This window comes from Gossypium arboreum, chromosome 2 (assembly GCF_025698485.1).
Source record: "Gossypium arboreum isolate Shixiya-1 chromosome 2, ASM2569848v2, whole genome shotgun sequence".
NCBI classification, from domain to species: domain Eukaryota; kingdom Viridiplantae; phylum Streptophyta; class Magnoliopsida; order Malvales; family Malvaceae; genus Gossypium; species Gossypium arboreum.
Window position 1 is genome coordinate 100168322 of NC_069071.1, and position 13023 is coordinate 100181344.

General features: G+C 38.3%; 1 non-coding gene across 1 annotated transcript; it reads left to right on the top strand.

Moving 5' to 3' along the window:
- Positions 1–3879: 3879 nt before the first annotated feature.
- LOC128290036 (small nucleolar RNA R71) lies at positions 3880–3983 on the top strand. The gene has a single exon (XR_008279677.1). It is a non-coding gene; the product is annotated as a small nucleolar RNA R71 (small nucleolar RNA).
- The last annotated feature ends 9040 nt before the right edge of the window (positions 3984–13023 follow it).

Below are 13023 nucleotides of genomic sequence, written 5' to 3' on the forward strand. Positions count from 1 at the left end.
ACGACGTCCCTTGTCTTGAGGGAGCAGCGCTACACTCTCAAGATCATCGATTCGCTTCGGTCGGGATCGGGATCCATTACTATAAATAAACACATTTACAAATGTCGAAATCACCACACTATCAAATAATCACATAAAATGGCATGTATAGCTAGACCCAAACGCATTACGGTAGTCCTAGAATCGACTAAACCGTAGCTTTGATACCAATTAAATTGTAACACCCTGTACCCGAGACCGTTGCCGGAGTCGGACACGAGGAGTTAACGGCTTAATCCACTCATTTTCACAGTCCATTTGAAAATTTTCCAGACGGTACCGCTAATCTGCGTCACTGTCACCTTAAAAATCATAACTTGAGTTCCACAACTCGAAAATCAGTTTCATAATTTTTACCTGAAACTAGACTCATATATCCTTTTTTCTAGAAATTTTGGTCGAGCCAATTAGTACAGTTTATTAGTTAAAGTCTCCCCTGTTACAGGGTACGACTACACTGACCTTCTTGTATTACGATTTGGATATCTCCCTGTACAGGGCTTCAATACTGATGCGTTTGTTTCTATGGAAACTAGACTCGAAAAGGAATCTGTACATATATGTCATGACTTCGAATTATCTCTGGTCAATTTATAATGAATTTCCAAAGTTGAAATAGGGACTCCAGAAACCGTTCTGGCCCTGTCTCACGAAAACTTAAATACCTCTTAACATACTGTTCATATGATCATTTCGTTACACTCCTATGAAAATAGACTCATCAAGGTTCGTTTACATAATTTATTCACTATTTAATACCATTCCTACAATTTTTAGTGATTTTTCACATCCACATCACTGCAGCTGTCAGCATCTGTCTTTAAGGTAGGCTTTACCTATTTCATAGTTTCCATGATTCAACTAGCCCTTAAACATAAATAGCACAAAATATGATCATGATTAACCATCCCAATGGCTAATTGTTTCCAAACATTTCCATACCTCTTAATGAACAACATTCAATGATTATAATACCATGCCCAAAGTATACTTAAGCCATTTTCGCATGGCTATCCAAATTTACACAAAACCGAAAGGTACATGACTTACAACAAAAGGGTAGTCCTATACATGCCATTTCAAAGTTCAACCAAAATAGTATACCAAGAAGGAGCTTTGATAGTGTGGGCGACTTCAACTTCAAAATCCCGAGTCCGATAGCTGAAGAACCAAAATCTATAAAACAGAAAATCAAAGAAAACGGAGTAAGCATTTAATGTTTAGTAAGTTTGAGCCATGAATTTAAACACAACCAAAGTATAGCATTCATGTAGCTAAATAGATAATTTCATATGCACAAATTCTCCATATCATACTTACTTCACATACCAACCCTTATATTCATGCACAAAGATCAACTTAGCCAAAGGCCAAGAGCTCATTTATCAACCGAAATAATACTTATTTGTAAGGGCTCAACTAATTGAGCACATACGAAACATACCTCATTGTTGGGATTTCAAAGCGTATTAACTGAAATTTTTACAGCAAGATCATTCATTCCCGAATCACGTACCTTCGGAGTTTAACCGGATATAGCTACTCGTTCAAATGCCTTTGGGACATAGCCCGGTTATAGTAACTCGCACAAATGCCTTCGGGACTTAACCCGGATTTAGTAACTCGCACAAATGCCTTTGGGACTTAACCTGGATTTAGTAACTCGCACAAATGCCTTCGGGCTTAGCCCGGAATTAGTAACTCGCACGAATGCCTTCGGGCTTAGCCCGGAATTAGTAACTCGCACGAATGCCTTCGATCTTAGTCCGGATATAGTCACTTAGCACAAAGCCTTCGGGACTTAGCCCGGACATCATTCGAATAACCATGCTTATCAATAAATCATGACACATTCGTATTTCACTTTCGTTAGCAAAACTCTAACACGAGGCACTTATCACACTTGCAATTTCGGCTCAATAGCCACACACAAAGAGCATGATTTTGATTTGCTTAAAACGTGATCTAATCAAATCATAATCTAAGTTCCATTACTCGAAAACTTACCTCGGATGTTGTCGAACGACTTCAACGGCTATTCGATCACTTTTTCCTTTCCCTTATCCAACTGTGGTCCCCTAAGCTCTTGAGCTAATTCAAACAAATTTAACTTATTAAAGTCTCATTTTGCTAGCTTATGGCCAAATATGACAAGGAGTTTGATAGGTCATATGGCCACCTTTTAGCTCAAATACGCAATGATCATACACATTTTTAATCACATCAAGCAATTTAATACAATTCATTCGAACATCAAAAGAAAAGCTCAAGGTACTTAGCCCATATATACATTAGACATTAGAGTCACATATGTACGAAATCACGAATCAAATTCAACATACTAGCTAATATTTCCCCTTAGCCGAATTTTCTAAGTCAAGCTAAAGCCATCAATAGGCCACCAATGGCCGAACATACCCATCAACTCATGTACTCATTCATGTGGCCGAACATACACATCTATGCTAAGGCCGATTGCAACACTTAATACATTCTACAAGTATGGTCACTTGTATTGACTAAACACCATTTGTTTCTAGTTCAAAACTAAGCTAATACACATATATACACTATTAAAGCATCCTCTCCCTTTACACTAATTCAACACATGCATTACCCATAATATACAAAATTATATTCGGCCTTAGCACACAACTTGCTAGCTGATTCTTCTTCATTTAGCAACTAATGCACATACGAGCTCTTTTGTTAGACTCTACTTCATCTAAAAACAACCTTATTTCTCTTCTATTTCCTACCATGGCCGAATGCATCACAACACCTTACCATTTCGATTTTGGTCATGGTTGAGCAAGGAATTTAATGTCTCACTCAAGGATGCTAAAAAGGAGATTCAAGAGTTATCAATCCACCGTCACATGCATCGTTACAAGCTTCACTTTTAGCATGCAAATAACATCACCACAAATCCACCTTAGCCGAATATCATCTCCATGACATAGTAAAGATTTGAACCATGGGCTAGTTAGAACTCAAGCTAACAAAAAAAAACATGCAAGAATCTCATGGCACAACATCAAACTTACCTTCACCTAGCTACAAGCATGGCCGAATCTCTTCAACATTTCCTCCCTTCTTTCTTTTGAATTTTCGGTCAAGAAAAACCAAAGAACACAACTTGTTTTTCTCTCTTCCTTGGAACATTCAGCCAAGAGCTATGAAGAAAGATGGACACTTTTTTTCTTGTTTTCTTTCTTACACTCACGGCAATGGGGAGGGGGAGAAACAATCTCTCCATTCGTTTTTTTTCCTTTTTTTTCCATTTCTTTATTACTAACTTTAGTTTATTGTTTCCTCCCATGATGCACCAACACAACATGTCTATGACATGTTTTGCCCATCATCCTTTGTCCACCCTAATGTCATGGCCGGCCACTTCTAGATGGGGGAAATTTGACATGCAAGTCCTCCCTTTTGATTACATGCACTATTTGATCCTTGTAGATTAGCCTATCATATTTCAAAAGTGTCACACAAGTCCTATGTACTACATTCACATGTAATTAACTAAATCGAAGCTTAAAAATTTTCGCACATTCATAATCACATATTTTAGACCATAAATATCACATTCAAATAATTTGGTGACTCGGTTTAGCGGTCCCGAAACCGCTTTCTGACTAGGGTCACTATAGGGCTGTCACAGGCTTAGTCCTCATGACTTGCCACTAATAGTTATTCAGTGACATCTCCTCTATAAACTCATAGGCGTCTTCAGGTGTTTTATTATTGATGGTTCCGCCAGCAGCTGCGTCAACCATTTGTCGAGTTGAAGGATTCAGGTTATTATGGAACGTTTGAACCTGTAGCCAAAGCGGTTACCCATGGTGAGGGCACCTTCTCAGTAAGTCTTTGTATCTCTCCCATGCATCTTAAAGAGTTTCTAAGTCCATCTGCACAAATGAAGAGATATCATTACGCAATTTAGCCGTTTTAGTTATCAGAAAATATTTTAATAGAAATTTTTCGGTCATTTGTTCCGAAGTAGTGATTGACCCTCATGGTAATAAGTTCAATCATTGTTTAGCTTTGTTTCTCAATGAAAAAGGGAATAACCGAAGACGAATGGCATCATCAAAAATACCATTAATTTTAAATGTATCGCATAGTCCTAAGAAGTTTGCTAAGTGAGCGTTAGGATCCTCATCCTGCAAACCATCAAACTGAACAAATTGCTGTATCATTTTAATAGTGTTAGGTTTTAGTTCAAAAGTATTTGCAGCTACAGCAGGACTAACTATGCTCGATTCAGTTCCTATTAAAGAAGGTTTAGCATAATCATACATAGTGCATGGAGCAGGATTTTGATTAACTGCAACTGCAGGAGGTAGCCGATTGTCTTGGTTTTCAGCCATCTCTTAAATTGGGAGTTGAGTATCATCCTCTTGCTCGTTCTCTGTGTATCTTAAGCTTCACTTTATTTCTCTTTGATGTTTGCGAACTGTGCGATCGATTTCTTCGTCAAAAAGTAGTAGTCCTGATGGGTTTCTTCTAGTCATAAACTATAAAAACCTGCCAAGAGAAAGAAAAAAGTAAATTAATAAATAATAATAAAAAATTAAATTTCAAGAAAAATAAATGGCTAAAGTAATAAAAATTGAGCGTTCCTAATATCTTAGTTCCCCGGTAACAGCGCCAAAAACTTGATCGCGTGATTTCGTGATAGGTTTTAAATATTTATAATTAATCATTCTTGAAACTAACTATTATCACGAAGTAGGCAAGTGTACCTATCGAACAGTAGTATAGTTTTAGCAAGATTGGATTATCGAACCCCAAGGAACTAAAAGTACTAGTAATGACTGTCTTTTTATTATCTAGCCTAAGAATAAAGAGGTTATGTTTTAACTAACTAATTATCTAAACTACGAACTCATAGAGAATAGAATTAGGGCATTGCTTTTGGGAAAATCGATTCAATTAAGACAATAACTAAGGAAAAATCAACCTAGATTGTACTTGTTATTCTGGCTCCGAATTGGACGATTTATTCGTTTAACTTGTTCTGTAGAGATCCCTAAGTTATGTTATTATCCCTATTCAAGACTAATAACGTCTAATCCCTAGAATGATAATTGAGACCTTTCTATAATTAACACCCTAGGGTTGTATTAACTCGATCTATGGATCCCTTTATTAGGTTTCACCCTAATCCGGCAAAATATTGTCACCTTATGTCTAGGCTCATAAACAACTCCGCTTAATTATGACAAATGTACTCTTAGACAAGGCCTCCTCTGAATAAGAGCTTATCTTGAACCAGTATCCTGGGATATCAAAACAAGAATTAAGAACACATAATTAAGAACAAGTTAAATATTTATCATACAATTAAGAAAATAATAACAAGATTCATCTTAGGTTTCATTCCCCTTAGGTATTCAGGGGTTTTAGTTCATAACTAAATAAGAAAACATCTCAGAATAATAAAGAATACAAAACATAAAGAAAACCCAAAACTCTTGAAGGGGAAATTGAGGAGAGATCTTCAGTCTTGATGATGAATCCGGCTTCTGAGATGGATCAATCGGCTTCCTCTGAGTAATTTCTTACTCCCTCCCTATGTGTCCCTTTTCTTCCTCCTCTAGGGTGTATTTATAGGCTTTGGAATGCCTAAGACCTTTCAAAAGTAGCCTTTTTTGAATTGGACTCAACTTGGGCTCGGCAGGGACACGCCCATGTGTGATTACTTCAGGCCGTGCTAGAGCTTGCCAAATTGACACGGCCGTGTGATCTATCTGTGTGAGGAGGTCCAGGCCGTGTTGATTTCGTACATTGGCCCATTTTCTCCATTTTTGGTCTGTTTCTCGTTCCTTTTGCTTTCCTATGCTCTCCTAAGTATAAAATATGAAATTAAAGCATCAGGAGCATCGAATTCACCAATTCTAATAGGAAATCATCCATAAAATGCGTTAAATATGGGGTAAAAATATGTATAAATTACGGTTTACCACCGGGGAACTAAGATATTAGGAACACTCGATTTTTATTACTTTAGCCATTTACTTTTACTTCAATTTAAATTTCACTCTAATTTTTATTACTAATTCCTCTTTTTCCCTTTTTCTGGCAGGTTTTTATAGTTTATGACTAGAAGCAACCCGTCAGGACCATTACTTTTTGATAGTGAGATCGATCGCACAGTCTGCAGAAACCAAAGAGAAATAAGGTGAAGCTTAAGATACACAGAGAAAGAGCAAGAGGAAGTTACTTCAACCACTACTAAGGAGATGGCTGAAAACCAAGAAAATTCGCTACCTCCTGCGATTGCTGTTAATCAAAGTCCTGCTCCGCGCACTATGTATGATTATGCTAAACCTTCTTTAACAGGAACTGAATTGAGCATAGTAAGACCTGCTGTAGCTGAAAATACTTTTGAACTGAAACCTAACACAATTCAAACAATTTGTTCAGTTTGATGTTTTGTAGGAAGAAGATCCTACTGGTGGAACCATCAATAATAAAACACCCGAAGATGCCTATGAATTTATAGAGTAGATGTCATTGAATAACTATCAGTGGCAAGTCATGATGACAAAGCCAACAAAAATAGACGGCGTTTATAACGTTGATTCAGTCACTATGCTCTCTAATTAAGAAGAACTCTTGAATAAGAAAATTGATGGTTTTCTTAGTTCTTCACAGGTTCACCCAGTAATACAGTGCGAAGCAAATGAAGGTGGATCAAGCAATTCAGAATACCCAACTTATGGCTACAACATGGAGAACGAGCAATTAAATTACATGGGTAATAATCCTCGATCTCAAAACAATCCTTATAGTAGTACTTACAGTGCAGGTTGGAGGAATCACCCAAATTTTTCATGGGGAGGCCAAGGAAATCAAAAACCACCACCTCCTCTAGGCTTTCAGCAACCACCATACCGGCAGGAGAAAAAGCCGAACCTTGAAGAGATGCTAACAAAATTCACCTCGTTGTGAGAGACTCATTTTTAGAATACCGAGACGACACTCAAAAATCAACAAGCATCAATCCAGGGGCTCAAAACTCAGATTGGACAGCTCGCCAAATTGATTTCTGAATGAACACAAGGTAGCTTGCCAAGCAACACTGAATCTAACCCAAGGGAGCAACTCAACGCGATTGCCCTTCAAGATGAGGAAGGGCTAGTTGCAGAACCAAGGCCAAAAACAGTAGTAAGCAAAGGTAAGGATGAAGTAGGCCACAATGAGCCAAAGCCGGTTATTACAGAATATAAACCTCATGTGCCATACCCCAATGCGACAAGGAAAGACCAATCAGACGAACAATTTGGTAAATTCCTTAAAATTTTAAAGAAACTAATACTAACTTACCTTTATTGAAGCCCTTTCGCAGATGCCGAACGCAGTCAAATTTTTAAATAAGCTTCTAGCAAATAACTAAAGTCAGATGAAAGGTCACATGTGGAGCTGAACGCGATTTGTTCAGCCATTCTTTAGAATAAGCTATCCAACAAACTAAAAGATCCAAGGAGTTTTACGATTCCTTGTTTAATTGGTAATCTAGATGTTAATAATGCGTTGGCTGATCTAAGGGCTACTATCAATGTTATGCCTTACAAATTGCTTAAGCAACTAGGTATAGGGAAACCCAAACAAACTAGGATGGGCATTCAATTAGCAGATAAAACTGTTAGATTTCCTAGGGGTATCATTGAAGACGTAGTCGTTAAAATTGATAAATTTATATCCCCAGTTGATTTTGTTGTTTTAGACATAAAAGAGGACAATAATATTCCTTTAATTTTGGGAAAGCCCTTTTTAGCAACTGCTGGAACAATTATTGACGTTGGCACAGGTGAACTCACACTTCGTGTAGGAGACGAAACAATCAACCTTCAAGCTCGCAACCCAGACAACACATCGAAAATCGAAGGTGATTGTACAAATTGTTCTACTAATATTGATCATACAGCGCAACCTATTTTACAGGAAATAAGTTCGAAGGACACACATAAGCCATGTTCAATGCACAACAAGAATCTACCCATGAAGAACGAAGGTTACGAATCGAGGAGTTAGATGAATGGCTGACATTTAAATTGAGAAAACACGATAAACCAAAACTACGCCAGAACAAGCTCAATGCCTCACAAAGTCAACTTAAGGTTGGAGATAAAGTTTCATTAGATGCCGCAGATCCTCACGTTAACACTGCCAAACCGAATGAAGAAATTCCTCTTACGGTACTTAGCATTTTCCCATACGGTATGGTCGAGGTAAATCATCCCAAATTCGGCACGTTCAAGGTAAATAGTACTCATCTTAAAGCTTATATTGATAAAATTTATAGCAGGGATGAGGAGTGTAAACTCCTCGATCCACCATTATCACACACCAGAGAGGTAAGTCGAGCTTAGACTATAAATAAGAGCTTCTTGAGAAGCAACCCAAGCACTAACAATATTAATTTCTTTAAATTTTAGTTTTAACATCTAACATACTAATCGACTCATGAAACACAGGTTTTCTAAAGTACACACGGCCAGGCACACGGGCATGCCTTAGGCCTTGTGAAAATAGGGCAAAATTTCCCCAACACGGGATGCAATAAGTAGCCACGGCCATGCGTTAGGACCGTGGGTGAACCTACCAAAACAACACAGGCGTGCAATACGCCCGTGTCTTAGAAGTGTGGTTGAACCTAAGAAAATAGCACGGGCATTCGCCACGCCCGTGTCTACAACCCGTGGTCGAACCTGTCAGATTAACACTGGCGTAGGCCTACATACACGGGAGTGGGAGAAGCGAACGAAGATAGACACGACTGTGCGACACGGTCGTGTGCACCTATATGCCCAAGGAACACGGGCATGGGCCAAATGTCAGACGCACCTAAATTCAAAATTCGCAAATCATACGGGCAAAAATTGGGGAACACGGGCGTGTTCCCTAGCTGTGTGTCCCAAAATCTATAAATACCCTTCACTATATATCATCCCCCTCACCCAAAATCCCTAGCCCTAGCCGCTGCAGATTCACATGGCCTCCTGCCACGCCCGTGCGCTACCTTCAACCACATTTTTTACGCCTAAGCTCTTCCCTCTTGCGTTTGTTTACTCTTTTATCTCAATCTTCTACAATTACTTTACTTCTTTCCTGATTTCTATGCTCCATTTGACTATTTTACGTATACATTCATAGTTAGAATAGTAGATAAATGTATGTTTTTAAGTTTTGTTTTGGTAATTTTTTTTATGTTTTTAGTTAATATATTAGGCTACATTCATTCATTGTTATTGTTTCTATAGGTTTCATGCTATTAACCCCACACAAATTCATTCTTTAGATATCTCCATTACTTATTCTCATGGGGTTATTTGGCACATTTACTTTGGCTGTTATAGTATAGGTTAATATGTAAGCCCCATGGAAAGTATTCACATTCCACTTCAATTTCCATTACAGGTACATTATGTCTACCTCACGTGGAAAGAAGACTGCCATCTTCGCTTCGAAAAAACGAAAAGCACATCATCTTCGGGACCTGCCACAGAAATTCGCCACCCCTTCCTCCAATTTCCACCAGGCAATCAAGAGGAACTATTTCAGATTTTACGGGCCCGCGCTAGAACAAGTCCAACTTGTTCAACTTGCTGATGTAATTCGGGCCCTCCTCACCACCGATCCTTGGGGACTTTTCTTTGAGATTGTCGAGCCGACACAACTCGAGCTCACGATGGAATTTTTCTCAACATTTCATCTTCAGACAGTGATGACCCATTTTGATGATCTGGGAATGGTCCAATTTCGCCTCGGCAGTCTAGTCCGCCAGTTGAGAGTCCCAGAGTTCAGTACCGCACTAGGCCTTTACACGGAAGAGTTCATGGAGGAGAATGAGCTCCACACTCTCAATCGCCACATCCATCATTCTCCTTCACGGTGCTGGAACGCCTTCGCCCCTGGCTCTACCTCCTACAATCCTAGCCGCTCCAAGGCATCGGCTCGCCCTCCATCCCTAAGGTACCTACATGCCATTTTAGCTCGCATGTTAATAGGAAGGTGAGAGGGCACTAGTGTCGTCAACACTCACGACACCTAATTTCTATGGTGTATGTCGCACAGGCATGTCTTCGACCTTACCTAATTCATTGCCCTCGCCATTCAACATCGGACGGAGCGGCATAGGAAGGGGGTCATCTCCATTGGGCCTTATGTGATGCGGTTAGCTCGACACTTCGGGCTCCTCAACACAGCAGCCCAATCATCCTCCTTCACTCTCATAGGCCAGATGTCCCAATAGGGCATCTCGAGCATGCTTAGTATAAGGATGATCGAGAAGCGCCGAGGAACCCACCGTCCTCAGTATCGCCTCACCCAATCCACCGAAGAGGAGGATCCCGAGGACATTACTGATGATTTCCCTTCCCGTCATGAGGACCCACCGTCTCAACCACCATCACCCTCTCGTCCAGTTAATGCAGCGGCTTCATACGCTGACATCTCTGAGCGCCTAACTCGATTTGAGCAGTAGTGTTTTCAGCGCTTCGATCACATTGATGCTACACTACACCAGATTTGTCAGCACTTCCACATCTTATCACCACCCCCACCTCGCGAACCATCTAGTGATGAAAATGTTTAAAAACTTTTATTTATTATTTTATGTTTTTACTTTTATTTTTTTTAAGACTACTTTTTTATTTTTCTTTCACCTTATTTTTATTAAGTTTTATAATTATTATTTTACAATTTTAATTCCGAATAATTCATTATGAGTACTTAATCTTCCTTATATATTTCCTAAAAGAGTTCCTGATTCTATCACAGTTATAAAGAGCACCAAAGCTCACTATTACTTAGGAACTCGAAACTCCACTAGGAAAGGTTCTCCACGACTGCCATGTCCTACTCTACCACGACCATAGCCAACTTGAGATATAATATTCTTTTGGCACAGCATTTGTGGAACCCTACCTCTACCACCACTGAAGTATCCTCCTCCACTCTCACGCTAATTATTCTCCAAAACACTAATTCAAGGAGTTCATTCATCATTCAGGAAGTTTCACTTCTGTCCCTATCTTATGATTATAAATCTATCTTTTTCAATATATCTACCTTTGTACATTGAGGGTAATGTACATCTTAAGTGTAGGGGGTCTTTTATATAAAAAAATCCCTAAACTTTGTTTTATTCTCATGCGATCTTCTCATATCATTATTAGAATGAATTCCAATTAGTCTATAATGTTTATTGACATATCTTGAATTAAAACATAGGCATTTATGCATTGATTGTTTAAACTTTAAGACATTAGGGAATCAAGCATGATAAGTTGATTTTTGAAGAATTAAAAACTTTTAGGTTGCTTCCCCAAGTTTAGGTATTAGTTTGAGTTGGAATTCACAAGTTTAAACATCAAAAAGCCATAATTTTTGTGAGATCTTGAGCCTTTAGAGCATCTATTATTTCTTTCTTGCTCACTTTCATTATGAGTGTGTCAGTATTGAACTGTTATTCTAGAACTTGCTTTATTATGCATGTCAAGACCATATCATTTGAGTTGATATGTCAAAATGATAAAGGCACTTAGGTTTAACTCACTCACTCCACAAAAGCCTACCTTCATAATTGACCCTTAGTGAACCGCTTTGAGCCTAACAAACCATTAATTGATTTACCCTCAATATTAACCCATAAACCATTATTGTTGAAATCCCCTAATTTGATCCCTATTTTTGTCGAGATTTGATTTGAACTAATTGCTTAGCTATGTTTTGCTCTTCTATGTAGCTAAATTTTTCTTTAAAAAAAAGAAGAAAAAATGAAAAAAAAATAAAATATATATATATATATATACATGTATACATATTAGTAGTAGTGATCTTCTAAGCTAAAGAAGTTAAATTCCATATTCTGAGAAAAAGCTTTATTGTACGCAATTGATGACTAGTCATTTTTCTAGTTAGGCAATTTTTCAATTCAATCTCGATTCTAACCCTTTCTTTCAACTTGTGACCACACCCTTTAACCAAAGCCATGTTACAACCCCCTAAAGACTTTTTGATTGATGTTTCATCTCAATTTATAGTGGTGGAGATTTGATTTTCATGCAAGCCTATGTTAATGACTTTTCATTATTGACTATTGAGTGTTTCATTTATTGTCCTTAAACACCTCGAGTGATTTGAGTGAATATTTAGTGAGGATGTGAAACTCTGTGATATTTTGAATCAAAGGTAATTACTTAAATGAGGGGAGACACCTATGTTTTCATAATAAAATGCTCAACTTGGAATGTTTGAAACTTTGATGTTCTTTCAGTTGAATTTCAATGTATGATTACCTATGGATTATTTTGAGATATTGTCGATAGAAATTATAAGTTGAGAAGAATTTATTTTGATTATGAGTTGAGGATTTTGCTTGAGGACAAGCAAATGCTTAAGTGTGGGGGTATTTGATAAATCGTAATTTATACATATTTTTACCCCATGCTCAACGCATTTATGAATGGTTTCTCCTTAGAATTGGTGAATTTGATGCTCTTAATCCCTTAATTTCATGTTTTATACTTAGGTGACCATAGGAGAGTGAAAGGAATGAGAAACGGGCCAAAAACGGAGAAAATGGGCCAAAGTACAAAATCAACACGGCCTGGACTTCCTCACATGGGCAGACCACACGGACATGTCCCTTTGGAAAGGTCAAAGCACGAGTTACACGGGTAGATCACACGCTCGTGCCCATTTAGCAGCCTTGACCACAGTCTTAAGCAATCGCACACGAGTGTGTCACACGGGCATGTCCCTGCTGAGCCCAAGTTTAGTCCAATTCGAAAAAGGCCAATTTTGAGGGCTCTTAGGCATTCCAAAGCCTATTTAAACACCTGGGGACGTAGAGGAAGAAGCAAGGAATTGCTCAAGGAAAGCCGATCGATCATCTCAGAAGCCGAATTCACCATCAAGACTGAAGATCTCCTTTCAAATTCCCTCAGAAGTTTTGGGTTTTCTTAT